This window comes from Pomacea canaliculata, linkage group LG3 (genome assembly GCF_003073045.1).
Source record: "Pomacea canaliculata isolate SZHN2017 linkage group LG3, ASM307304v1, whole genome shotgun sequence".
In the NCBI taxonomy this organism is placed as follows: Eukaryota; Metazoa; Mollusca; class Gastropoda; order Architaenioglossa; family Ampullariidae; genus Pomacea; species Pomacea canaliculata.
In genome coordinates, this window is record NC_037592.1 from 8,716,012 (window position 1) to 8,743,362 (window position 27,351).

Sequence of the window (27,351 nt, forward strand, 5' to 3'; positions counted from 1 at the left end):
TTACCCCTGATTCATAACTACCACCCTAGGGGTTACTCATACAGAGAAACTGATAATCAGCAAGTTCAACAGGGTACAGCTAAGAAAAAAACGCTGAAGTTAGATATTAGAATCAATTTACAAATCTGAGTATTAGGGGAGAAAAGAAACAAATGGAGGGAAAGGTGAAATACACCTCCGGTGTAATCTCGTCCTCCATAAGCCTCAAAAAGCACCAACATCACAAGCTTCTTGTTTAAAAAAAATTGTCAGATTGTCTCCGACATTGCTCGACACTGTAATGTGAAATACTTTCAGTCAAAAGCAGCTATTTAGCATTCCTTTTGTAAGCAATGCTTTCTTCTGCCTCGTGCTTCCCCTGCTCTGTCTTCTTCTCATTCACCTACTTCTCATTCTACTTAATTTCTTCTCTTGCTTCTTATCTTTTTCTACTCCTTATACTTCTTCTATGACTTCTCCCTCTACTTTGACTTTTCTACCTCCCCTTTTCCATCTACAAACTCTGCGTCTGTTGTATTTTTTTCTTCTACATCTTCTACTACCACTTCTCATTATTCTTTTGTTTTTCTTCTTAGCTTCTTTTTCATCATCATCTTCTCCTCTTCTTCTTTTCTCTCTTCTCCTTCTACTTCTTCTCATTCTTATCCTCACTCATTTCCATATCATTTTACTTCTTTTCTACTTCTATTTCTTCTTTTTTTTAACACTTTTCTCTACATGCAGTATTTTCATTCCTCCGTTACTCGAGTTAATGCAAAACTCTTGCATTTTTAACGACAATCTTCGAGCGGGGATAAACTATCCAATGTATTTGAGTTAATCTTCTTACTCTCGTCAGTGTTATTATCATGGACATAAAGCTAACAATAAAAGAAACAACAGCTAGGGAGCCCATAGTTGTAGCAAAGCAAGAATTTTTTTTCTGCCTTTCACCATTTGGTTCTTCATGGCGAGCAAACATTCCTGTGGAACTTTTTTAAGACCCACTGAACACTACTTACTCCTGAAAATCAAATACAACGCTTTCATGTCTGTTATTAACTAACCCACCCTTTATAGAAAGTTGTTCATTTAATTCGTTTTAAAACTGCGGGTAGATTGTATTATTTATGCTCGATAATGTTTGCTGTATTGACTTCCACCCGCCTGACCCGCGCCATATTAGACATACCCACATATTATGGACATCAGTGAGGATTCTTGATTGAGCCACGGTCTCCACCATCCAATTTTTCTGTATGTAAAGTTGTAAAAAAATGTAGTCAGTAAAGGTCTTCATGCTCTGCTGACTTTGGGACACGTTAATCACGGGAAAATAATTTGTGAGCATCTGTCTAAACTGTCTTTAAATCATCGTTCTCTGGCGCGGGTACGTGCGTGCGTGTCTTTCGCTTATCAAAGTTGGCTTTTTTGAGACTCGATCCGACGGCTTATCGATTGACTATTCCCATTACAACAGATTGCACAGACGACGAACTAAGGGTCATTGTTAAAGCTCAAACACTGACAAGAAACAATTCTTCACAAACGCGGACAGAGCTATACATTGTATGGTGGAGAGGTTGGAGGGAGTGGATGTGTGCTTCGGAATGGGAAGATGAAACTGTAATATAACGAAAGGTTGTGTGAGATAAGGATTTCAAATGTGTTACATTATATACAGGTTATATTTCTGTATTGATGGATTTCTTATCGAAACACACCTTTGTTGAAGTATTCTACCCATGTATGTATACACAAGAACGTGCAAGCAAACATACTAAAAACATAACAAATTGTAATAAAGTAAATTGCGAGTGACATTTGTACAGTATAATCACCTTTAAGTGTTTAATGTAATCACTAAATGTTTAATGTAATCACCTTTAGGTCTTTACTGTCAGTGATAGAAAGGGTGGTCGACAATTATCTTCAGTCATTGGAGAATACCAGCATTTTAGCTCACAAGAAGCGGAAATATCTACACAAAAGAAACAGGAAAAAAATAATAAGCTTTTTTTTAGCTGCACTCCCTTGAAGAGAGCCAATCTAAAGAAAGCATTTCCTTGATTCCTCAGAGGTCTAGTTTGGCTTGACGGATTTATTGTTAAAAGATAAAGGAAAATACAAAAAAATCATATCGCTGGAGAATGGGCAACTGTGGTGCAAAACCGAGAGAAGTAATTAGAAAGTTGAGGATGGACCAAGATACTTCGTGTACAAAAGATGTATGTTATGTATCACAGAGAGAAGCAGACAAAAGAGGAAAGAAAAACATACAGATAAGTGGGCATGTTCCTACGAAACCATTTTAGTCGGGGTAACTGTAGCCATACCTACCATAAGTCTCTATACAAGGACATTCAACAGATTCATCTGCGTTAGTGTTTTTCTGGTTTTATATCTCCCTACATTTTTTGTTCAATCGTTTGGTCTGGTCTGTCTGCGAATAGCTACTTGGGTATAAACGATGTCGACTGTCTTCTCAATGAAGTGTGAAAATTGTGACACAATTTAGAAGTAGATGATAACATTACGAGTAAGCAGCCACAGAAGACACCCCACTCCAAACCTCGACCTTTTTTGATAGGGAAAAATTAGTTTGAAAAAAATGATGAGCTTAAAGACTTACTTTGAAGACTTTCGCGAACAAGTATACCTGAAATTATATAAGAACCTTGCAGCGCAGGTTCTCCGAGCAACAGAGTCAGGGACTCACAAGTTGCATCGCCCAGAAGCGAGCACAGGTAAGCACAGGTAAGCTACGTCTTAGTGGACGGTTGGGTGAGCAGGCTTCACACTCTCCTTCTGCATCGCTTCCCAATGATGAAAGGTTCTTATCCCTCACACAGCTGCTATTCATTGACACTACTGTCAATACCGCGACATCTGCAGGTCTCGACCTTTGACCTGATATGAAGTTTACTGGCGCCACAAGACTGTCGAACCGTCGTGCTTCTGGGTTTGAACGCCAGTGTTCTAATAGGAACTTATAGGAGAAGGATGGATTACCGAAAAGGATTAAAGAACAAGGAAAAATCCAGAGGTAAACAAATAAACTAGAGAGTGAGAATAAGGAAGGAATAAACGACTAAACAAAAAACAAAGATAGAAAGAAGAAAAGTTAAAGACTGAAAATAAAAATACGGACAGACTGAAAGAAACAAATGCAAGAGAGAAAAAAATCCGGAAAGAAAACACACACAAAAAAAGAAAGAGAGTAACAAAAGACAAAGACATACGAAAGAAAGAATGGCAGACAGACTGTTAATGGGTTTGACCGTTCAAGCGTTCAATGCAGACGGCAAAAACCTCGCAGCATCCTCCATTCCCATCTCATCTTCCGAGCATCTTTCTTTCGCTCCCCACTCACCGTCCACTTGCCTCCCCTTTATTATCCACTTCTTCTCCTCCTCTGCTAGTTTTGCAGTTCTCAGTCCTCGCCTGCCTTTCTCCATCCAAGTCCGCCTACTCTACACCTTTTCCCATCCCTCCTCCCTTCACTCCTCTCCCCCTCTCCTCAAGTAGTGATCAGTTTCTGCGTGGTCAGTCATCAAGCAGACTACCCCATCGCTGGGCTTTTTAAGACATTGATTACTTCCCCTGCATCGGTGCCATCTGCACTGGAAGGTCCAACAAGACCGCTCCCGTATTTTCCCCAAACCTCCTTCATTTATTTGTTTGTTTTCCCCAGCTTTCTCCTGCAACACAAATCTTTATTAATGTTTGTTTGTTGTGTAGGTTGACTGTCATTTCTTTTCTTCGCACTTTTCCTCATTTGTACACTTTCTTCATTTCGCTTATTGGAACAAGGATTTTTTTTTTTTGTCATTTATTTAAAACATTTTAAAGGGTTGATAATCCATCAAAATAAATTTTTAAAATTTAAAATTCCTTTTCCGTTGAGACAGCTGCTTATTTCATACATTCGTTCATTCTTTCCGTCTGTTTCTGTCTGTTTGTCCACCTGTCCACTCGCCCTAGTGTAAATTGAAGCTGAAATAAAATATAATTTGTGAAATTTCCTTGTTCGCGGAGTGAAAGAAACAAAACCTCAGGAAATATGCGTTTAATAATTCTATGGCAAATTTTAAAAATCGGCAACAACAAAAAAATGAGCTGTGGGGATCAGGTCGGTGTCAACTGATCTCTGGTTTTTGACCTGTCGTAAAAAGGACATCAGGCTTGATGTGTTGTTTTTAATTTCCAGACAGAAGGTCTTTATTTCTGGAGATATGGGTTCTGAGGCGTCTTGAAGCAGACGACAAAACACCGGAGTGGGAGTGTGGAGGAGAAGCAATCGCTCAGCATACAGAGAGGAGGGAGGAAGATGGTAGGGGGCAGAAGAACAAACAGAAGTGTCAGAAATGTTAAGAACACAGATGGAGATACAGCTTTGACAATGCAGTTGCCGTCTGTGGTGTTGCTGACGTCGTATGTCGCAGAAAATGTTGCTGGCATTCTCGCAGGTCTACGGGGTAGGGAAAAAAGACAGTTGCCTTCCATGCTGTCAAGCTTCCTGGAAAATACATTTGGAAAAGATAACCTGCATACTTAATCACATAAATTAGAAAAACACACAAAACGCTAGGGAAGATAACATTAAAAAAGATAAAATCAAACAAAACAAAGCATCCAATGTTTACAGCCTTCAAAAACAATATCTCTCTGTGGAATAAAGAAATAAAAAAAAAGTCGCCCCCTGACCTTTTCAAACCGTTGGGAAGTGAGGTGTTAGAGACCACACTTTTTTCGGGTCAGCTTCTTTCTCTCCCTTCCTGTCTTATTTTCCCCACCAACCCTCTATAGACACAGATACTCATAGCTGACAGTAGCATCAACTGGGAAACATTTGCTGCGCATCACGGGTTTTGAACCGGCGCGACGCACGGTTCTGACACCATAACTCGACTACCCTCTTCCCCTGCACGAAATGGAAGCAGTCTTCCAAGATATGAAAACACATCTAAATAACAGATTAAAGCATATCATCCAGGTCAGATGCCATTGTCCTGTAAAGTCCGCCTGTGCGACTGGGACACGTTATGAATTCTCCTCAAGTCACGCGACAGACGTGAAGATGAATATGAAGGTCCCTTGCCACCGCCTGCTAAATGCGCAGCAGGCGCTGGAGATTTGAATAACACTTGACTGAAGGGCCAGACAGCGGGGCAGGACCCGTGGCCAGTCTACAAAGGGGTAGGTACTCTAAAAGCCTGGCAAGAGTAAACCGATTATTTCTGCCTCGGGGTGAGGACCAGGAGGGGCAGGACTTCTCGGCTTCTGCGCACTAAGCTCTAATTATCCTCATCAGCTGCAGTTCGGGAGGGAAGCGCAGAAATCGTACAAACCACTGCAAATCATGCGGACGGTACGAAACGCCAAGGACTGCCAGAATGGGTTAATGCAATTATAGGAGGGTATGACAGCAGAACCTGGAGGGTAAGGAGGTATGTGGAGGGCAGGGAGGGGATGTTACTCATTACCATGCGGAGAGAAGGGCTACCAAACAAGAATGACCCGCAGCGTATTTGGGAAATGAAGCTGGTAATGAAATAAAAGGCAAATGGCGTGGAAGGGGTTGCGGTTCGCTTCTTTCCATCATACCTGTCACAACAAATGACCAACCACACACCTACACACAACACAATCGCGTATTATACAAACACACGTACACGCTCACACGTACAAAAGTATCTTCTACACACGTCCTCCTAGCATTATGGGAAAGGTTGTTAGGAGTAATGTTTACGGAAGAGGTGTGTTTTCAGTGCTCGTTTAAAGGATTCAATAGTGGGTAGATGGCAGACAGAATGACATGATGTCTTTTTCTCCTTGCTTAGTATTTTAATTTGACAATCAACTTTTCACCTCAGAGGAGCTCAACAGTAGCCTAGCAGTGTGTACCGACGGACCAGACCAAGGAACGGTGATTAGACTGTCCAAGCAGCTAATGTGCAGGTCGTCAGTTCTCTGCCTGACAACCCACCAACATGAAAAGTTCCTGCAGCATCTTCTTCACAACCTATATTTCAATACCCGACAAAATAAAATAGACGGGCCAATGCTTGTCTTGTTGTTTTACGACCGGTCATTCCGCCGTCCCGTGACCAAGGGAGCTTACTGCTAGACTGCGGCGAGCTGGGCAGCACAACTCTCTCTTGGTCAGGCAGGTCGTAAGCAGCCAAAGAAATATGTCTTCGTCGTCAGTGGTTCCTACTAGACACACCCAGTCTCTTCCAGCTTTTGGTCGACGTAACAATTTCTCGCTTCGCCGAATCCAGTCTTCGTCGACCGTTACACTCATGTTGGTGTCCTCACTGGTCCACGTCTAGTTCGCAGTCCAGACAGCGTGTCCAAAGAGATTTTGACTTTAGGGCCCTCGACGTATTTCCTCGGTTTGGGTAGGATGATACGGTCCTGTAGGGTGCTGCTAGGATTGTCGCCATTGCTAGGAGTTGTGTGCTCCTGGGTTAGGGTTTTGCCTTGTCTGGGTACTTAACTCCCTTGCACATGCCGTCGAGGGGTTTTGCAATCAAGTTTTTCAAAAACCTGGCTGTAGATTTTGTCACCAATTTACCTGAAAAAAATCTACCTCCAATTTCATGCCCAACCAGTTTATCAATCCTTCACTCTCCCCACTCATCCCCCACCTAATTAGTGAAAAATCACCAACAGGTAGTAGAAACACTTCCTTATCAAATAAACTGACCAGTATTGTTCAGAAGGGTACCACGACATTCTCCACTTCCTGTAAATCGAGTGCCAGAGTATTCCAAACCTGTTACAGAGCTGAGGAAGAAAATTGACCCTCGACAGGGCCTCACACCGTTCGTCCAATTGAGAAGGACGATCCAAGTCACTGTACTAACACCATGTGACTGATTTGTATATAAACTAGGTTTATCGTAAATTGTAGTATTATTGAAAAAGTCTCTCTCTTCCTGGCCTCAAGCTATCCATATTTATCTTTCAAAATTTATTTGTAGTAACTATTGTTTAGTATTTTTGACCGCCTTCGTGTTGGGAGAGTAAGGGCCATGGTGTCCTTAGGGGAAAAAAGTTCTCACAAACTGTTCCAACTCGAGGACATACAAACAGGGAATTAAATATGTTCAGTTCCCAAATGTCTTGGTTTGTGTAACTTGCTCAATTGCTGCACTTCACTGGCTCTTGTCTTCACTGGGCTGTTGTGGATGAACAAGGAAGTAACTCCTTTTATTTTTCTTTTCTTTGAAACCTTCTGTGCGATATTCTTACTTCTACTTGTTGTCCCGATTTCCTTAACTTAAGGTTGTAAAGCAACCCATACGAATATAATCAAACATAATAGGGCTATTCTTATGTCTGTTGGGCTTTGGCAATTAAAAACATTTTTTAAAGGGAAGTAATGACTGACAAAAGAGAGAAGACAGAACGTGCATGGGAAGAAAACAAGCAAATCTGTTTTTTAAGAGCGAAGATAAAAACCACAAAAGAAAAGGAACAATAACTTAATCCATTTTTGGAAGAACTTTTTTTAAGACTTTCGTCCGCGTCTTGTCCGAATGATTCTTTCCAATTTAAGTACTGTTCATGGCTCTGTACCCAGGAGTCGAAACCGCTTACCTTCCCTGCTTTTTATTTCCGTGGAGCTAGACAAGGCCCTTTGTTTTCTGTGGATGTTACTATTTTTCACATTGGTAGTTTTTTTTCTTTGTATGTTAATGGCTTGCAAGGTACGTGATAGAGACAATTTATGCAATACCTGGTCTCCTGATACTTTATTGCCAACGACTTTGCAGAACTTTGACTTTCCCAGGTTTTTTTTTTCTGTTTCCTTTTCTTCTTGGGAGAAGGGCTTGTCTGCTTGAGTTCTTCACCAGAAAAAGAAAAGGATCATAATCATTCATCCTGTCACATAAACGGAAAGACTTCTTTGATGTGGACACGTCTTCACAGCAGTTCTCGTTTGTGACCGGTTTTCAAAGAAAGGTTAAGAAAGTAGGAATCCAGGATATGTCGGCTGGTTTCTAGAAAGTTCTTTCATCTACTAGTAATTGCGAACTATTATAGTTGAGGAAGTTAAAGAATGAGTGACAAAACCTTTAAATAGCATTTTAAAGTGATTTAAAAAAAATGTGTGTATATATATATATCTTTTAATGTTTCTAAACTTCAGACATTTAATACATTTATTTATTCTTTACATACTGGAGTGAGTGAGTTTAACATTTTCCAGTTTAGCTTTCCTGTGTTTTATATCTTTAATTATCAAGAGTTCCAACCCTGATATAAAGCTTCTCAGTAACAACTCTTCGTACAACAGTCGGGTAGAAATAAAGTACCTCCATTCTCCTGTCTGGATTCTGTCTTCCTGACATCATCCACTCCCAGCCACTTGGAGGCACTTCAGCATCATATGTGGAGAGGGCACAAAATACAGGAGGGACTAGGGTGGACAAAGCTGAGCAGAACTGAGATGGAATGGGATGGCTTCACGTCAGCCGTGGGATCCGCAACATTAATAGGATTCTTTTCTCCAGAGATTCACTAATGTCTCGTTATTTCTCGCCGCTGAGTTCTTCCAATTCTGCACCGTTAATTTCGTACTGTCATTCTTTTTTTTTCTTCTCTGTCTTTGTTTTCTACTCAACTGTTTCTTCTTCGCTCAAATTCCACAACTTTCTAAAAAAAAAAAAAAAAAAAAAAAATACCAACCTACTTTCTTTTTTTAAACATTCTCAACGTTCAACTTATTTCTACATCAGTTCAAACCCTCGCGACCTGTTTGGATTTTTATAACCTGATTCCGTATAATTAAGTTAGTCACACATGTTCTTATGTGTCTTGTCGCCTAACATTTGTAGTAAGAAAAGAAATTTTTTTTCTCTAGAAGTTTATTTTATAGTTGAGAGAATAATTGAGATGGAAAGTTTACTGCTAGTACACAAAGGTAGTAGACGACAGTTTTAGCTTGAAGTACCGTAAAATAGCAGCAAATCGGTGTTGTTTCGACAAAATAGTGTTCGTGATCACTCATGGATGTCTTATCTTCACCAAAAAGACCATCTCATTGAAATTTTGTGGCCAACTCCAATGTCGTAAAGGCGCTGAATCTTACAACAAAGTTCTCAGTCTCTTGAAGAACCTCAGTCCACGCGATACATAAAATCGGGAGGATCAAGCGATGGAGAAGTCCTTTCTAACCGTGGGACCAACTGCTAAAAACCAGGATGATTTCATTACCGCTGTTTATTTTTACAATACCTGAAGGCTAATTTTTATACTCTCAAACACAATATTCCACAAAAGTGATTCATGTTGACCTGATGCTGTAAATAATCTTAATCTGTAACAACAGTTTCTAACTACTGCAAAAACGATTCAGGAACACCATGTTATACTTTAATACAAATAAATATACTTTATAAATATACTTTATATATATAAAGCTTTTAATGTTTCTGTAAAAATACCAATATTATATAAAAGTATTTACGTTCAAGAGCGCATATATCTACTCATATTCGTACTTAAGCAATTGTAGAAGTAAAAAAGGGAAATGATTTTAACTCAGAAAGGAATGGTCATTTTTTATAAATGAAGTTTCTATATAGTATTGTCTCGCTTATCTCCCGTTTATCCTTTGTATCTATTGTTGACTCAAAAATCCACATTTTCTCTAAGAGGTATAGAGGGAATTGGGTTTTTTTTTTAATGAGCTGGAAATCGAAAGCAGATCTTACCACACTTGTAAAATGTTTTCTTGTGTCTTCTCTTTTTTTTTCTCATAATGAATAGTGAAAACAATAACACCATCTGTTGTGTGTATCAGTGGTCTAGGTGCAACCCTCATCCAATGGAGTTGACGTCCCGACGCCTGGCAGCGGGTGCAGTGCTACTTGTGGGTCTCCTGGCCGCTACAGTGACGTCAGCTCCGGTGCCGGAGGATCTGTTGCAGGCGTACACACTCTCGCAGGCCCTCAGCCCTCGCCAGATCTCCACTGTCCTCAGGCTTCTCCACTTCATCGAAGCAGACGTCGACGTGAATAATGCAGACATACGTGACGACACGTTGGGAACCGTAAGCAAGAATTTACGTCCCGTAGATACTCTGTACATCTTGAAATGAGTAATATGGCTGAACGGTTCGTACCCAAATAGACTGGCTTCGAGAAGGTTGCATTGCGCATGCGCACTCAATCTGTCGTACTCCGCATGCGCATTTGACGACATCAAGAATAATTAAAGACAGTCGTTGCTCTGGGTTAAGGACGATTAAAAGAGTGAACCTCACCAGAAATTCACTCAGGAAACTATTTTTGCAAACAGTCAATCCAACTGTATTCACGAGTTAGAAAAAGTGATGTTGGAGAATGGCTAAAGAACTGACCAGAAGCTTTTTGTTTAAATTTGCTCGTAAATTATTAAAAAACATTTATTGTAACAGGAAAAATAAACCACCAAACAACTTTTCTTTCTCATGCTAATAATAGAGAACATTGCAAATTTTGATTCAGCATTTTCACGGACATTTAGTCTGAAATTCCATACAAATCACCATATAAACATCTTTTTTTTGCAGGGATGGACGACGGTGACTATGGAAACAGTAGCTTAAAGAAAAGAGGTTTCGGTAAGTGTATTTGTAAACTTTTATATACTTCCTTCTCTTTTTGTCCTGGAGCTTTGTGGAGTTATTTTGTTTCGTCTTCTTTTCTGCTGTTTGTTTTTGCGTTCTGTAATTTCTTACCAAACATGGAATCCAGATAGAGGCTCAAAACGATTCCATCAAATTTTCAAATTAATATGGCGCTGGAAATAACTCTTTAGAATTTACTCTGAGTGCTGTCGATCTGAGCTTAGAATGTCACAACATGGACTGGGCAAAGAATGAGCAACAAGATAAAATACCTCTACCAGTGTCCATTCCTCGTTTCTAATGTCAAAAGCGCAAATATTTTGTTTCGTTTAGTGTAATCCTTTCCTTCAAAAAAAAAAAAAAAAAAAAACCACACACACACACAAAACAAACAAAACAAAACAAAACAAAAAATAACACCATACCTCCTCCTCGGATGGAATAACTCTAACGCCAAAGAAAGTGATACAAATTGCGAAATCGAGGCTCAGGTTTGGGGAGGGGTAGGCTCCCTTCTTTCATCTGCACCCTCATTTTTACCGGAGCAGTGGTTCTGCCCGCTGCCTGAGTGAGTGGGTCTCGCGGATTGATGTATTTGTCTGGTGCCAAGTGCCGCAACCCGGTGTCTTCAAACAGCGTGAAAGAGGAGACAACTTTTTTGTGACTGCTGGGCGCAAAGTTTGTCTCTCGTTCCGTGGTGAAATGCTGATGGTAGCCAATGTTGGCCAGGCTATCGACCAGAGCAGGGAATCAGCTCTCATTTCTTGTGAAGACCTGTGTAACCGCCCACGCTCCTTGCAGCCTACGGCAATAGTGCATCAGGCCAGCAGCTTTTCTTTCTTCCTTTCTCTCTTTCCAAGTTCCGTGACACGGGTTCGAAGAAAAGAGTTTGTGTGTTCTGGATCCTCTCGTCTCAACTGTGTTCTAGAAATAGTCACACTTTTACTGTGATATAAATAAGTTTCTAAACAATATTTTGGTGCAAAGCTCTGAAGATTTTTTTACTTCTAATTTTTTTTGGGGGACAGGGGGAGCTAATGCTACTTCATGTCTATTATTTTTGTCCCGGAAGAGAAAATTGTTCGATGGATATTGTCCTTAAAACTTCAGTAAATGGGTGGCTATATTAAGATTTGGGTAATAGGAAGTCTGGTGCGTGTGACCTCTGAGGTTTCTTGAGTTTACTCCCAGTTTTGCTATGCTTCAACAAATCTCGAAAAAAAAAAACTTCAATTCTTCTTCAATGTCATCATAGTCTTCAGTCTCTATTTTTTTTCTTCCTTTTTCTTTTCTTTTCACGATCGTTTCCTCATACTCACTTTTTCTGCACTAGTGTTTCGAAAGTTTTACGCGTGATGCGCACGCATTTACATTTCTTTTGTATGTTTATGTGTGCGTGTTAATCTTATTTTTTTTGTCTACTCAAGATGTTTAAAAAAATATTTCTTCTTTTTCATTTCTTTCCTGCAATTTTGTTCTACTTACAAATTTATTGCTTTTTTTGTCGTATCCCCAACATTAATAAGCTAAGGTTTCATTACAAAAGTAATTGAAAATTAAATAGAAAAAGTTATCTGCGTTTTGTCTCCGTCTCTCAATCTCTGGTCAAAGAAATTAATAAATGTGTTCGCCTTATCTCAGTCAATCTTAACCGTTTGTCATGCGAATAGTTTGGCTGGAGGACGTTCCTATCCTCCGTAAACTAGAAGAGGTCATACCATTTACAGGAAAAATGGAACAGAAGATTTTTAAAAAGTTTAGTCGGATGCACCCTCGTAAAGGGAGTGCAGTGGAATAATTGTCTCCCTTGATGGAACGAGGGCGCTGTATATGTGTGTCATCCCGTTTTTTTATGTTTGCACGGTCGGCAATGTAGTGTTTGTGCGACAGGAAAACCAAAAGTCCCGAGGTTAGTAGGCTCTAAAGAACGAGGTAGATGTGAATGACCCCATATCCACGTGAGTGGTTCAGTGTGTCTAGTCTGGCTGGGCAGGAAGAACATTCCGGGTGACATGACCGTCGGTGCAGTGGACGACCTTCTGGACCATAATATAAAAGTAGCGAGAGACTTAAAGGAAGAGTGCAGACGGAAATGACCTCACAGCAGGTCAGCCTGTGTGGAAGCTGTGCCAGCCTCGTTGCAGGTGAATGCAATTGATGTTCAAGTCTTTCTGACAGAGACGCTTGGAGGGCGAGTAGCCACATCAACAGGCGATTCCCCGTGTATAGACATTTGGTCATGGGGAATATTGCAGAAGGATAAAAGGGATTCGTAGGGAATGGGTCGCTGTCTGTGCGCTGTTAATCCATAGATGATTAATGTGTTTGCTAGAGTTCTTTCTTGTCTGTCTGAAAGTTTGTGACAGAAAGAAGTTGCATATGTATATAAGAATATTTGGGATGGCTGGCTGGGTATGATATCTTCTGCAAATTAATAGCTTGGCTCTGGTACTCTAGGGTTACTATGAAAACATTTAGATTATAGAGTAGAACCAATATACTTGATAAAATACTGTGCCCAAATGCTTTAGATATCGTATGATATTTAGAAAGTAAATTCCTGCCAATGGACAAAGAAGGAAGTTTCAAAGAATTCACTAGAGCTGTAGTATTTCAAATTTCTCTCTAAGTTTTAAAAGTAATTTAAGAAAATAAATATGAAGGGTTTTGTTTTCCCTTTTTCATCTCATCAACGTCGGAACTTTGTATTGATTCATGTTGTTTCCCTAGACTGGGATTTTCTCAACTAGTCTTGTTCTGGACTTATCCTAGCATGCGATTGGTCTTTGCTAGTGTAGACATCTTTGTTGGGGTCTTTGACAAATTGTCTAGAGATTGTTTGCGAAATATTGCGTTACTAGCCAAAAGTGCCCGGATATTTTCGTACGGTCTGTGACTCATCCGTTGGTCACTGGTCACGTCCACAACTCCATTAACATATTCACTGGTAAACCCGCTGGTCAGACAGGGAATTGAGGGAAAGCTCTTTCATCAGCAAGCTAAGCGACTAAGTGGTTAACAACATCAATGGTGTGTCGATGGCGAGCAGGAAGAAAACTTTACGATCAGATTAAGCCCTTGTAATACTGTGGTATTACTGGGTTTTTATTATATGTAAGGCACCAAGCATTATGCGATAAGCCATCAGAACCTTTTTATAAATAAGACAACAGGATTGCTATACGCAGATTATTTTAATCGAGAACGCAAAAGAATTATCTAATCTTTAAACTGATTCACTAGAGACATTGGTCTCAGTCCCTTTACCTCTCACGTCTTCCAACAAAAGTAAAGTATGTTTATCCCTCGTGGACAGCTAATGGACATTTGCTACAAAATTCGTTTCCACTTCATTAATTCTCCTCAATCTCAGCTTTCAAATCAGTCCTCAAGAGAGGATTATCTCCCTCTTCCATCAGGATTTTACTTTACTTTTGATTGTACAGCTGCCACATGTGTTTTGCTAGTCCTGGAATTTCTTTTCAAAATGTAAGAAGCTAGAAGGGTGCGCCTTGATCTACACGTTAGTTGTTTCATAAATATTTATTATTTAATAACCTATTGTAATATGACAGACCCTATATTCTTCTTCAGGAAGGTTGGTTATAGTAGCTTTCCTCGCCGTTGTCGACAAACCGATGACGTCCCTTGTCATCACATGACCTAAAAGTACTCAAGAGTTTCTTGCAGATACAAGTAGGAGAGGGGGTGGTAAATGTCCAGGATTTTTTAATCTGTTTTCCTGCATCAAAGATATCAGGTATCCTAACAAAGACAAAAACTTTTACCACAGGCGAAGTACTGTGCAGCAAGCTCCGACGATGATACCTTAGCCATCAATACTCTTTTTTTTTTCGTATTTTCAACTTCCACAATCAAGAACACATTGTCAGATTAAGTTTCCTTCCCCAAAAGCTGTGGCAACGCCAAGACACAAAATTGAAAGCAAAATTTGTATGGAGGCTATCTAAACATCTTTTGTCCTGTCCGTGAGAAGGGCTAATCGTAAGAGTCAATACACGCCCGCAAAAAGGCAGATTCATTACAAATCATAAAAACTGAAAATTGTCACCCTCTTAGACGAATAAGGGATTTGAAATACAATTATATGTGTATTCGCCACTGGCGCTTGCTGCCTGCAAGTCTAACCCTCAAAAACTTCAAATGCACTTACAACATAAAAGTTTTTTTCTTTCGTTTAATCTTGGAGAAAAGGAGCATCTCCGGCATGCATGTTAACACAAAACTTTCGCCAAGAAGATTTACACTGGGGTGGGGTAGGTGGGAGGTGGGGAAGAAAAAGGATTTGCTTGAGCCCCGAACAGCAGCTAAAGGTCTCGGGGTATGCAACTTCTTTTCTCCTGGCGGCCCCGAGAAGCGGCGGAGAAGTGTGAGAGGTCCACCCTATTTTTTTTTTCGCGAAGATCTGTAGCCAGGAACCTGGTCGATGATTAGATGACTGAACAAACCCTTGCCTGCCTGCCTCTCCTTTTCGATTGTCGTTCTGATCAATTCACCTTTGCTGGTTGTAAGGAATGGACATAGTGTGACATGACTACTTCAAGAGCATAAGTGGCCCTCGCTGAGTCTCGTCCTCCTTCTGTCTGTTCTTCTTCGCTAAGAAATGGGTTGCAAGTGCCGGTGAACCACTCTTAGTAGCCACTCGAGCTCATCACACGTGAGTCAGGAGCTATGCATTGATCCACACTGATCCGCAAATCCGTGGCCAGGGATTAACATTTGGCTTCAGACTTTAAGATTAAAACAGCTTTCTATATATATATATCTTCTTTCGTAAGAGAAAAAAAAATGGTGTAGAATTTCTCGCACCTTTTCGTTATAAAATACCACCGGAATATGTTTGTGTGCTACTTTATGTTCTATTTCAAGAGATTTTCGCTGAGCGCTCGTGTTGTCCTTTAACGGAAATATTCTGCTTTTACGTAGATCGTTATAAATGCTGTCTGCTTTAAGAAATCCATATGCTGAAGATATATCTTGGGACCGTTTTCTATAAATAAAAAAAATGTGCCCTAGATGTAAGGAAAGAATCACTTAGAAATCAATTCCTGGGGACTGAAAGAAGTGAAATATAACGGGTACTGCTATAAGCAGCGCATTATTAAGTCGATACGGTACTGTTAAATAAATGTTATTACGAAACTTCATTCATTCATTTCAGGATTAATAGTTTCAACACATATATATGTTACTAGTATTTAGCATATATTCGTATGACTTATATTTTTGTGCTGATATTTCCCAAACGATTCAAAGGGAGTGTACGATATATTAATCTTTATTGTCAGGTGGAATGTTCCCCATTTCGTTTGATGTTCGTCTTTTGCCAAAAAAGGAATTAAGATGACGCAGCCATAAACTCTGTGGAAGTGAGAGTCGGGTTTGCTAGCACCAAACGACACCGGAAACCCATCTCCATCTGTCAAACATGACGACATCAATGGACGATCATTTTCAAAGCCAGAATCCTCAGTCGTTATGGAGTTCAGTGACACGAAAAGGCGCATTTTGTATTGTATTTCAAAGCAAAACGCATCTTAGTATCGAGCTTCTTAAAAAAGAAGCAAGATTCTTTATCACAAGAGCATCTTCTAAATGGAGACAGTCGGGTGTGCTTTACAACGCCGAGTTATCCCGGAAACTGTTCTTACCTTCGAGAGACTGCACGAAACTGAGAGAAGAAAATGGAAGTCATGCTGTTAGCTGGTTTCGTTACTTGAAACCATGAGCTGCTTGCATTTGGTTACATTTTTCGAGATCGAGGCTTCATGTGCGCAACGGGCATGAGTAAATGATGGCTGCCGGGGTTTTCCAAGCCCAACTCGCCCAGAGTGCCAAGCGAGGCTGTTGAGGCTCAGGGCTTTTCGACTGTGAGAATATCCATTGCCTGCTCCAGAGAACTGGTTTCTGGTCTTGGTGACTAGCATGATAAACAGGCCTTCTTGTCTGTGTCTGTCCTTTATAAGAATCTGCATAAACGACAAAAAAGTGATGCGAAATACAATTAGTCACCCATAATTGAATCCCAGCCGCTTCCCTCCAGAAGAATAGGGCAGCTAACTGACCTTATTTCAGCAACATCCTTTTTTATAAATGACTGTAAATCGTTGACGATTCCAGTGGCTGTTTGAAAACTATTCATGACTGTTCTGCATCAAGATTTTCTCCCATTCTAAAGAGAAAATTGCCATACTTCCCCTTTTAATCTTTTTTTTTTCTTGTCTTTGACTGCAACACCGTTTCATGACCTGGCTTGTCCCGTCTGCCAGTCTTTCTTGGATCTGATCAAGAGTTTCAATTTTTATTTTAACTTTTTAGTTTAAGCAATTATTACAGTATCATTTCGCTTATAAATTTTTTTTTAAATCATTCTTGAATACAATAGTTATGAAATTATTTAGCCAATAAACAATATTATTTTAGGTAAGAATTTCAGTATTATTTTATCCAAGATGTAGAATATTATTTTAGACCTGCTAATTTATTTAATGCATATTATATAAACAATTGAGCTCAATGATTACAGTGATATTCTAAAATTCTAATAATTTTTTGTCGGTTCATGTTTCTACCGTCTTAATTCAAGATGGTCGAGTGATCGGAAGTACCTTGGGAAAAAAGCGCTGACCGTGATTTTTTTTTCCTCTAATTATCAACGACTGCCAGGAAACTTAAACCGTAATTCCCCAGTCAATATCATTTTAAAAAGTCTTTGCAAAGGAAAAGAAAAATGAAAACTGAAAGAATAGATTTTCTTCCGTATAGTGTTGAGTTTCTTAAACACAATCTGAGGGTAGATATTGTAATATGAAATGACAGTAGCAGTTAAAATGGACACACACACACACACTCCCACAAGCACACACACACACACACACACTGTTCTTGTTCCTTTCCAAGATGAACAGTAATGACTGCAACCTGGTGCGAGCGGAAAACTTATGACAGCGTCCCTCGGTACTGCCAGCATCTCGCTGTTGTCCCCTGGAGGCAAGGGGAGAGGGGTGGCTGGAGGAGGGGAAGAATGGAGGCTGTGGAACAAAGACGTGAAATGCCTGTTCCTTCAGACCTTAACTTTCCCTCCGCCAACAGGTTCTTGCCTGGCTTCCTTTTTCCCGTCTAATCAAGTCGATCCCTCGTGATAAGACAGTCACGCCGTCTGCACAGCCGCCATCCAAGGATGTGTGTGTGTGTGCGCGCGTGTTTTGGGTGGGGAGGGTGGGGAGAAATAAGCAGAAAAAGAAGCAGTGAGAACAGGACCAAATAATCAGTCATTTGTGCGTTGACTGGTACCAATCGTTGTTGGGAGAGAACATGGATAGACTCGACAGTTGACGAGGTCCGCCATTAATGCGCTTCTTGGACGATGATGACCATGTCCTGCACAGAACGACCAATCTCAGTCTACTCCTAGTTTGTAAGTCTGTTCTTCCTCTGACCACCATGGCGCCGACTTTGCTCCCAAGAACCTTGAAGAACAGAGTGTCCTGCCGGGTCACGTCGTGGAAGGAATCGATGGATGAGTTGTCAATGGTGTGGGTATCGTTTGTTGCCCCGACCTTGTGACATGTGATGTGGTGTGTGACTGTGAGTAACGAGTGAGCATCTGTATGTCTGCACACTCTCTCAGCGACACGAGAAAATGCGATGAGAGGAAATGAGGTTTGCTGTTGGGAGTTGAGGGGGAAGGACCTCGGGAGGAGAGTGAGAATGGTGAATGTAAAGAGAGAGAGAAGGGGGCTTACAACTGACCTGAAAAGGGAAACGGAAAGTTCAACAGAATCTGAAAAAGAAAAAAGAATGGTGAAGAAGACAGGATTTTGACCATGTTATTTAATTCTGCTGGCGTTTGAAGAAAGCGTAAAGGCTTCTTTAATTTGATTAAACACGAGGAAGATTTTTTTTGGCTGTTGTTTTTGTTTTTGAAACTGCGTAGTCTTTGTGCGCTTGTCACTAGGACCCAGCACTTCCACAACCACCTCTTGGTCAGTGAACGCCCTCCTACTCTCACCTCTTCGTACCTGACTTGGTATCTGGCTGCTTCCTTTCAAATCTTACCTTATTTCCGACATTTTCAGAAACACTGGAAACCTCATAGACAAGAAAATGAAAACATCTACAAAATATACTAAAAGTACAGGTTGTAATTTAGTAAAATATGAATGATTATATTTCAGATTTTTAAAATCTGCTTTTCTTACACGAGAACCTAACATAGTTCAAATGAAAAATATAAAAAAAAAAAAGAGAGATATGGGATAAAGTGAGACAGAACAACCAAAAAAGTGATAAAGGAGACGAGGACAGAAACTGTGGTAAATGGAAACAATGCAAGAAACACAAGTTTGAGAAGCCAGTGAACTTGCGAAATAAGAATCACATTAAACAACTCAGAGATCAACAAAATAATTAAAATACCTAAATAAATAAACATCGAATGAGCAAGTTATCTGGATTCCTTGAAAAGTTTTAGTAAACGGAAATGTGTCTTCTGGGGACTCGTTGAGGAGCAAATAAAAGACTTTTCTCAAGAACCTAACTGAAAAACATCAGCAACGCTTTGACTCGTTTTAGAATCAAACAGTTCTGGTTCATATCCCCAGTCAGGACATCAATTACAATACTGAGTGCTCGGCGTACGACCTTAACAATCACCAACGATTGACATTCTTATAATAACATGCATAATTATCTTTCACTGTCCGTTATTTCTACCCAGGAATGTGTTTCCCACTCTCTGTCTCTCCAGGCATCGCAGGTCTAGACAACGTGGACATGATCACCAGCACTTTGGACAGGTCCAGGTCGTTGTCACGCTCACGGCAGACTCCTGTGATGTCACCGGGCTTGTCCATCGAGCAGCTGCGAGAGCTCATGCGCAAAGCTGGCTGAACGTCACGGCGCATGCGTGAGACTGCGCACGACCTCCACAGCGATGCCGGGGCCGATAAATGACACTTCCGTTACTTCTATGCCTACGGGCTGTGCGAATGGCGAGTTATTGAAATTGTGTACAAAATAAGGATAATAATAGTAAGAATAATAAAAGAGTGTTGGCGTAAGCTTCTTATGTTCTTGTCACTGAAAATATGATGAATGGCGTAGTTGTGTAAACACTTAGAGGCGAAACAACACCGCAACACATTTTATGAACAGTAGATATATGATCTATAGGGTTGGAAGTGTCTATGTATTATTTTTTCCTTATTTAAATATGATCATAATATACGAGAACACTACAATGTAAAGAAAGATAAAATTGCTAAGGAAATTGTCAAAGTTCATGGGTGTTGACAAAACTAACATTCGTACAGACACAGGTAGCTCTGTAGTATGCATAATGAAGGAATGCCGTATTCTAAATATTATTACTAAAGTTGTTTACGACATTAGAATGTCAAAAAAGGATTTTCTGTGTATCTATAGATTATTATTAAATTTACATGGAACTGAAACTAGCAATTACTTTGTATGTTTATTTTATGCTTTTGGTGATATTTGTTGGCTATGTCCTATTTTCAGCTATTTTTATTTATATTGTCCTTCTCATTTTTTTTGTAGTTAATACTGCAAACATTATATTTGTTATAGTTAAGTGCGAACGGTTTAAGAGGTTACTGAACACAAATGCAACTATATGAACGATTTTATGAATATGGTTGACACTGAGATTGGCTTGCGGACTCCTATACTCCTCTCGTCTCCCTCTCCTTTTTCTCTATCCATCTTTCTAGGTAGCACCTAATGCCTGTCTGCCAGTCTATTTGTTTATCTCTCTGTTTGCCACAATTTAACTGTGAAAATGTAACTGCTTTGTGGAACTTCAAACACACGAGCAATCATTCAACTTAAATATATCAGGAATATTGAAAAATGAATAAACGGAATTTTCAACCTGTGTAGTTTTGTACCCAAGATGTGTTATAGAAGGTTACCAGACCATTGGTTTTCTTATCTGGGAGAAAACAGCAACCAGAAAAAACAGAAATGATACTTAATACAAATAAAAAAAGCCATAACGGAACAAAATAAAACCAAAACAAGAAAGCCAGTTCATATGTTTTTACTTTTGTCCACTAATGAAGTGGATCGTTTTAAGTCTTTTCATGACAATGTCTCGTATTTGTCTAAAGAAAATTTCAAGATTTATTCAGGAAGCTGTCTTAAAAGAAGTATTTCGAGTCGTTCCATGCGTTGCCACGTGCGAGTACCCTGAAACTGGTCTTGAATCTGCGTCACTTCCGGGGAGCTCAAAGGGAGGCGACACAGTTGTGAAAAAAAGATCGTTGTCGAGACCTCTGAACTTCTTTCCACGGCAGAGGGACTTCAGTAGCTGTTGGACATGTACCGAGGAAATGTCCTGGAGGAGGACACCTTTGAAGACATCATGCACACAGCCTTCCGGGGAACTTCAACGATCACAGACAAACAGGTTTCCTACTTCAGTGATCTATTTCTGTGCCAGCTTCCACGTATACAAGTGTGTGCGTTCATGTGTGTGTGTATGACTAAATGCACATAAATTCTTTGACTTTACAAGCAATATTTGTAAATGTAGGCTATACCAAAATTTATGATGAAAAGAACGGAGTGGGCCATTTAAAAGTATCCCGCCTTCTATAATACTCTTGGAGAAGATAAGCTGCTGTTAAGGGGCCCACCCTGCTTCTGAAAGTGGTACTGGAAGTACCTTCGTACACGCCAAACTTGGTGGCACTGGGAAAGAAAGAACAGCCACACAGAACTAAGGAAAGGACAGTCAACTGTTACTTCTGCAAAACACAGTGACTGCCATCAGAACACACAGTCCGACAGGTAAACTCTGCTGACACAGAACAGGTCCAACACCACTTAAGGTATTTCACCTCAAATAAAACAGAAGAATATCATATAAGTTCAGCATCAAGACTTCGTACAAAGACTATATATATAGACAGACAGACAGACAGACAGACAGACAGACAGACAGACAGACAGACAGACAGACAGACAGACAGACAGATCATGTTACCTATTATTGAATTGGACTGGGCGTTTACTCTCCTAACAACATATCAATGACTTCTAAACTTCCCATTTATACTTTATAGCCAGGCAGCTCTTCAACGCTTCAAAAAAAAAATTAGCACACTGTAAACTGACAATAACAGTATAAAAATAAGATTTAATTTGTGAAGAAACTGGTAAGATTAAATTCATTATATTCCCTTTCATACTGAAATAAAATGAAATGAAAAGTTATCAAGAGGCAATAAAACAAATACAAGGCCTAACATTACCAGCCTCAACATCTCTGTTTTAACACCAGACCAAAAAAAAAAAAAAAAAAAATGCCGGCAATAAAAATGATTTTGGATGAAAAACGCAAACACATAAAGGAACTGAGAAACTAACTGAACACGACACTAGCACTACTCTGCTTTTCTGTAAATCAGATGAAACTAATCAATTTAAAATAACTAAAATTAGTGGAGACTGCAAAATATCGTGGACGTGTTTCTATGAAAACAACACCCTACATGTATTGTTAGTGTAGTGACAGACAACAAAGTAGGTTATAAGAAATTATAAAATAATATCAAACGTAAATAAACAATTTACTAAAATTAATTTTTAAAATATAGAAAAAGGAACAGTGAAACAAAAGGATTCCAAAACGAGTACAGAACTCCACCATTGAACTTTTCTCACTCAACATCACCAGAAACATAACGAAAGCAAGACAAAATCCTTCTGGTCCCCTCTCTCCTCAATGACAAGGACTGAGGATGTAATGAACATTGAATATTATCATCCACTCACGACGACCGAGTTTAATATATTCAAGTTTCTTCCAGCCTTGGAATAGACCTGTCCCATGTGGTCTGTCCCCGGTCCTAAAGCCACGTGATTAAAGTCGTTTCTGTGATGATCCACTTGAGGTCAGGAGAGGACAGGCACATGTGCTCCCCTCCCGATGGCTCGCTGGAGGATCAAAAAAAAAAAGATGTTACCCGGATGCAGATCACCTTTGACCTCGTGAGGGTATTTGTATATCAAGTCGGTGGCTGCACTGGCCGTGGGCAAGTTAGTGAATCTGAAGAGAAAGAATATTGAAGGTTTTTCAGAAATGCCAAGAAAAGATTCACTTACGCGTGTCACACACACACACATATGCGCACGTGCAGGACGTAGATATGCGTAGACTTCTTTACGCGCTAGTACTGAAAGGTCACTGACCTGGAGATTTTTCCTTGACCGGACGTTTTGGTGACATTTTCTGGTGTCCGCTGGCGATGAGTATAAATGGCGATCACTCAAGGCCACGTCAGCCGATCTCGGCCCTTCTGACGTCATCCAGACTGAAATGGGAGAGAACTCGGTCGATATTGACCTTTAGTCTCACCCACCCCGCCCTGTCGCCCTGTTCTCCTCCTCCCAGCTCTCAGTTAATTATAACGAGACAGACACCATCCTCGAAACTTACAGATAGGTAAGAACTAATAATGTACGACTTGGCATACGTAAACGAGCGTGCGAGCGCGTACACACACTTAAACACACTTAAACACCTACATTTTCGTTCTCCGTGCGTCCGTTCCGTGCACAAGACACTGTCTGCTCCTCCTCACATTGACAAACTGATATTTTAAACCTTTGCTTACGTGCCACTCATTCAAAAAGTCGTGCAGACATAGACAATAAGACATTAATAATACATTAATATTGCCTCTGTCGTGAAAGCCAGTCTTTTTTCTGGAAACCTTACCTCAGGTTTTTGATTAGATTAGCTTTACAGCTTTATTTCGACAAATTACAGCTCGGATGTTGATGTTTTTTCCACTTTGTCTCTCTCCAGTTGAAGACACTGATTCTATATTTTTACTTTTGACTTCCTGTCGAAGTAACCTGATACAGTAGATACTAGACATGCCACACGTGGAAATACAAGAAAGTTAGTGTTTTGATGACTATTAAGATAATGAATTAATCCTAAAATCTGAGCTCACTGAAAGCAATGACACTGTGAGCTGACCATAGAGACAAAAACTATAACATTTATAAGGAATACAATTTTATCTTCTTTCTGTGGACAAGTCAGAATCCTTGTATCACTTACTGGGAAAACTCTGATTTACTCAAAGATACAAATTAACTTCTGACAATAAACAAACTTTAGTTATTCCAGAAATTACTCTCGGGTAGGTCTTTAATTTGAGGTACGCATGACGCTGTTATAAAATTGTCGTAAACTCTGCTTTAAAATAAAATTAAAATTTTACTATTTACTACAGTACCTCAAGCCCTTTTAATAATCCATTTTCATTTTTTCATCTTCTACAGTGTAAAGTAAACTTTCTCTCCTACATATATATAAGAGGAACAAATTTAAATGCCTATTTATGGTCTTTTGTGACCAGAAGGACAGAAGGATTTAATGACCTAACAGTTCCGGACATGGCAGTAATACCAGCCCGGATTTCCCCCTGTGGGGCTTGAAGCTCTACGTTTTCAAAGGCGAAGATGAGGCTTCATGACAGGTCACAACAGTGGCACCTTGATATTTGTTTAGTATTTCAAAGGCTTTGTCTTCCTTTTTGGCGCTGAAGAAAATGACATTTTCAAAAGGTCTTTAATGTCCGAGTGGAAAAATATAGAATGTTGGAGGTCGGGTAACACACAAGGCAAGAGATGTAAACCAACCGCTTCGTGACTACAGTCGCGTGCCGACTACTGTTTCAACTCGGGTCAGGGTACCGAGGGGAGGGAAGGAGAGGTCCCTCCTGACCCAGTTTAGTCCCTTGACCGTTTTTATGTCTTCCTGTCGGAAGAGCTATTCCACGGTGAGTGGACCTCGTACTCGAGAGTATAGCGGGCTACGTGTCTATCACGTATAGGAAACCGTGCGGACGCTGAGTCTTTTATACCGTGGAAGCTTCGGGAAGCTTCACAAAACTCCTGGAGGTCTTCCACATTTATAATAACCGGAGCGAGACTAAAAGCGGTAAGAATCCCATCCCCCAAAGAACAAAATCACCTGGAGGTGGAAGCACTTTCCCTTCTAGAATCAACAACTCTGGAAACAGCGGGTAACGGACGCTGTACTCGTGATACTTCGCTCCAGGGTGCATCATCATCAAAGACCATTTTTGCTCATTTCCAGTTACCTGTACACTCTTAGCTCTTGTCAGACCTCTCTAGTGGGTTAATTTTCATATTTAGCTCGGAAATAAATTCATATTTTGTACTGCCCCTATGTGTGTGTGTATTTTCTCACCGAGGAGCGATTGGTTTCGTCGTTCGTTGAAGGTATTTGACTGTGAGCATGCTCGGAAGTGATTAGAGACTGACTGCGTAAAAAGACAGCTACTACTCTTTTTTTTTTAGCTCTTTCTATCTTTCTCTCATCTACATGCACGCTGCACTCACGAGAAGGAAAGAAAGCGAGGGAGAGAATCAACACATGCCCACACTTCAAAACACCTGCTCCACACTCCTACGCCAAAACCATCCCTGTAGACCAGCATTTTTAGGATGCAGCCTTCTCTATGTTCAGACCGAGTCCGACAGGTATCAGGTTACAAACACATGAGACGCGGATACCTGGCACAGGTATATAAGTAAAGACGCCTTCCCTGTAAGATCATCCTTCTACAGCGCAGTCTGGAGTCGTCGCGTTTCTGCACCCTCGGCGGGGCCTCTGTTCAATTCGACATTTTCTCACCTTTCTCCTGGTTCGAAATAATTACATGTCTTGCACAGACTTCACTAAACGGTAAGAATCAATATTTTTCACTCTCTTGGTTCATTACCGACTAAATTTTGAAGAAAGAAAAAGAAATATCGATACAGTGTCCGCTACAGAAAGACATAAAGACACGATGGTGTTAGTTGGGAAAGACATTTGATCATGGCATAGACTGGTTGGCTGAGCCTCTTGCCTTGATGGTCTTACTAGAGTGCAATTTTTTACGATTGGCATGAGTTCAATAAAAGACAGATTTTTCCAGACTAATTTTCTACTGTGACTAACATCACAGCTGTGATGCTGTATACTGACTGTGACACCACAGCTGTGCTGCCACAGGTTGACTGACTGTAATGTTTTGTCGCAACATATTGTACTACATACTGACTGACATACGCCCACCATGGTATTATTATTATTATCATTCCCCAGGTCAGGATGTGTCAGCTCTGTGGGAGTGTTCTTATTTATTTTTCTTTTTTGCTTTTTCTTTCTTTCTTTCTTTCTGTGGGTATACGTTGAATGCGCGCGTGTGCAATCTTGAATAAAGGCCTGCCGACTGGTCATAACACCCTGTCTGTGAAATCTGTTTGTGCAGGTGAGACTGACAGTTGACTGCCCTTCCCTCCCACACCTGAACAACATGTCGTGCCTGCGCCTGTCACGTGCTGGTCCACCTAGACCACGTGATCGTAAGCGAACGGCTTCCGGATCTTGCGCTCTGGCTTTGGCCTACCAGGACGTCAGACGCTTCCAGGAACACCTCCAGCAGGCCTACGACAGTTCCAAGCGTCTGTTCCCTCTCACCCGCTACCTGCGCCTGCAGGCGCTGATCAAAGAAGCCACCACGGAACAGCGCATGCATCTCCTCCGCCGCGCCGCCAACCTCACCTGCTCCTGCCGGACTGTCAGAATATCTGATTCCAGCAGAAGCACGTCACAAGGCGAGGACAAAGTGAATGAACTGATGCTGAGCATCCAGAACCTTCTGAATGGCGTGCACTCACGTGCCCAGAGCGTGATGAAATGCGCGCGCAGCCTCATACGCTTGCCACAGGTGTGTTTGCCGGCGAAATCTCCTCCCGCCCTCGCCTGCAGCGCCGACCATCAGCAATGGCGCAGCCGCATCATCCTGATGCAGCGCCACCTGGAGAAGATGAGGCGCGAGTACCTGGCCTGCCAGAAGTACGTCCTGACCTTCCGTCGTTACAAGGCCATGAAACAGATGCTGAAACATGTTTTGAAAGCACGTTTGGACTGTCACTAAGTGAAGGAAGTGTGCTTTCAAAGTAGTTTAACTGAATCCGAAGAAAAGTCAGTTCATTGTCAACAATTATGCTTATGATCCAATCTCCTTAAGCTATCAACATTTATTTGCAGCGTCAGCAGCTGTAGGTATATCACGGCTAATCCCAGTCTGCCGAGGGTTGGGGTGAGGTTGGGAGATCCAGTTCCAGAGACGAGGAAGAGATTTTATATCTTCATGATCTTCGTAAGAGGCATTTACTTTGTGCTGCCTTATCTGTATTTTTGCACCACGTGTGAAACACTGTCGCCCTTTCTGCTTGATTTAATGACATTTTTGTATTACATACCCATAATTTTACGCGTTCCACACCAGGAAAATTATCTTCCTTTTTCATTACAGGTAATTCATTACAGGTAATTACTAGGCGTAATTAAAAATCAGTGACATCTTACTTAGGTTGAAGGTCTGCGTGTCATGTGAAAGAAAACATGAATTAAAGAAAGAAAACAACGAAAACATTTAAGAAAAATTTAATTCTATGATTATCTTAACTTGAATACCGTGTGTGTATGTGTTGGGAAGTGTGAGGGAATGGTTCGTTAATTATTCCTGTTGCTTTAGCAGTACAACTTCATGTTTGACTTCGATTACTTACTTGTCTATTAAAACTTAGAAAAAGGAGTTTTGGGCGACATCAGTGTGGCGACTTTACAAAAACCATCGGAGACTTGTGTCTGCTAATGTACAGTT

The 27,351-nt window shown here is 40.6% G+C and overlaps 1 long non-coding RNA gene across 3 annotated transcripts in view; it reads left to right on the top strand.

Moving 5' to 3' along the window:
* Positions 1-19,686, top strand: part of LOC112560676 — a 53,337-nt gene extending 33,651 nt beyond the window's left edge. For all 3 annotated transcript variants that reach the window (XR_003098566.1, XR_003098567.1, XR_003098565.1), the window contains 3 exons: positions 9,797-10,045; positions 10,547-10,597; positions 19,374-19,686. This is a non-coding gene — a long non-coding RNA (uncharacterized LOC112560676). The remainder of the gene's footprint in view (positions 1-9,796; positions 10,046-10,546; positions 10,598-19,373) is intronic.
* The last annotated feature ends 7,665 nt before the right edge of the window (positions 19,687-27,351 follow it).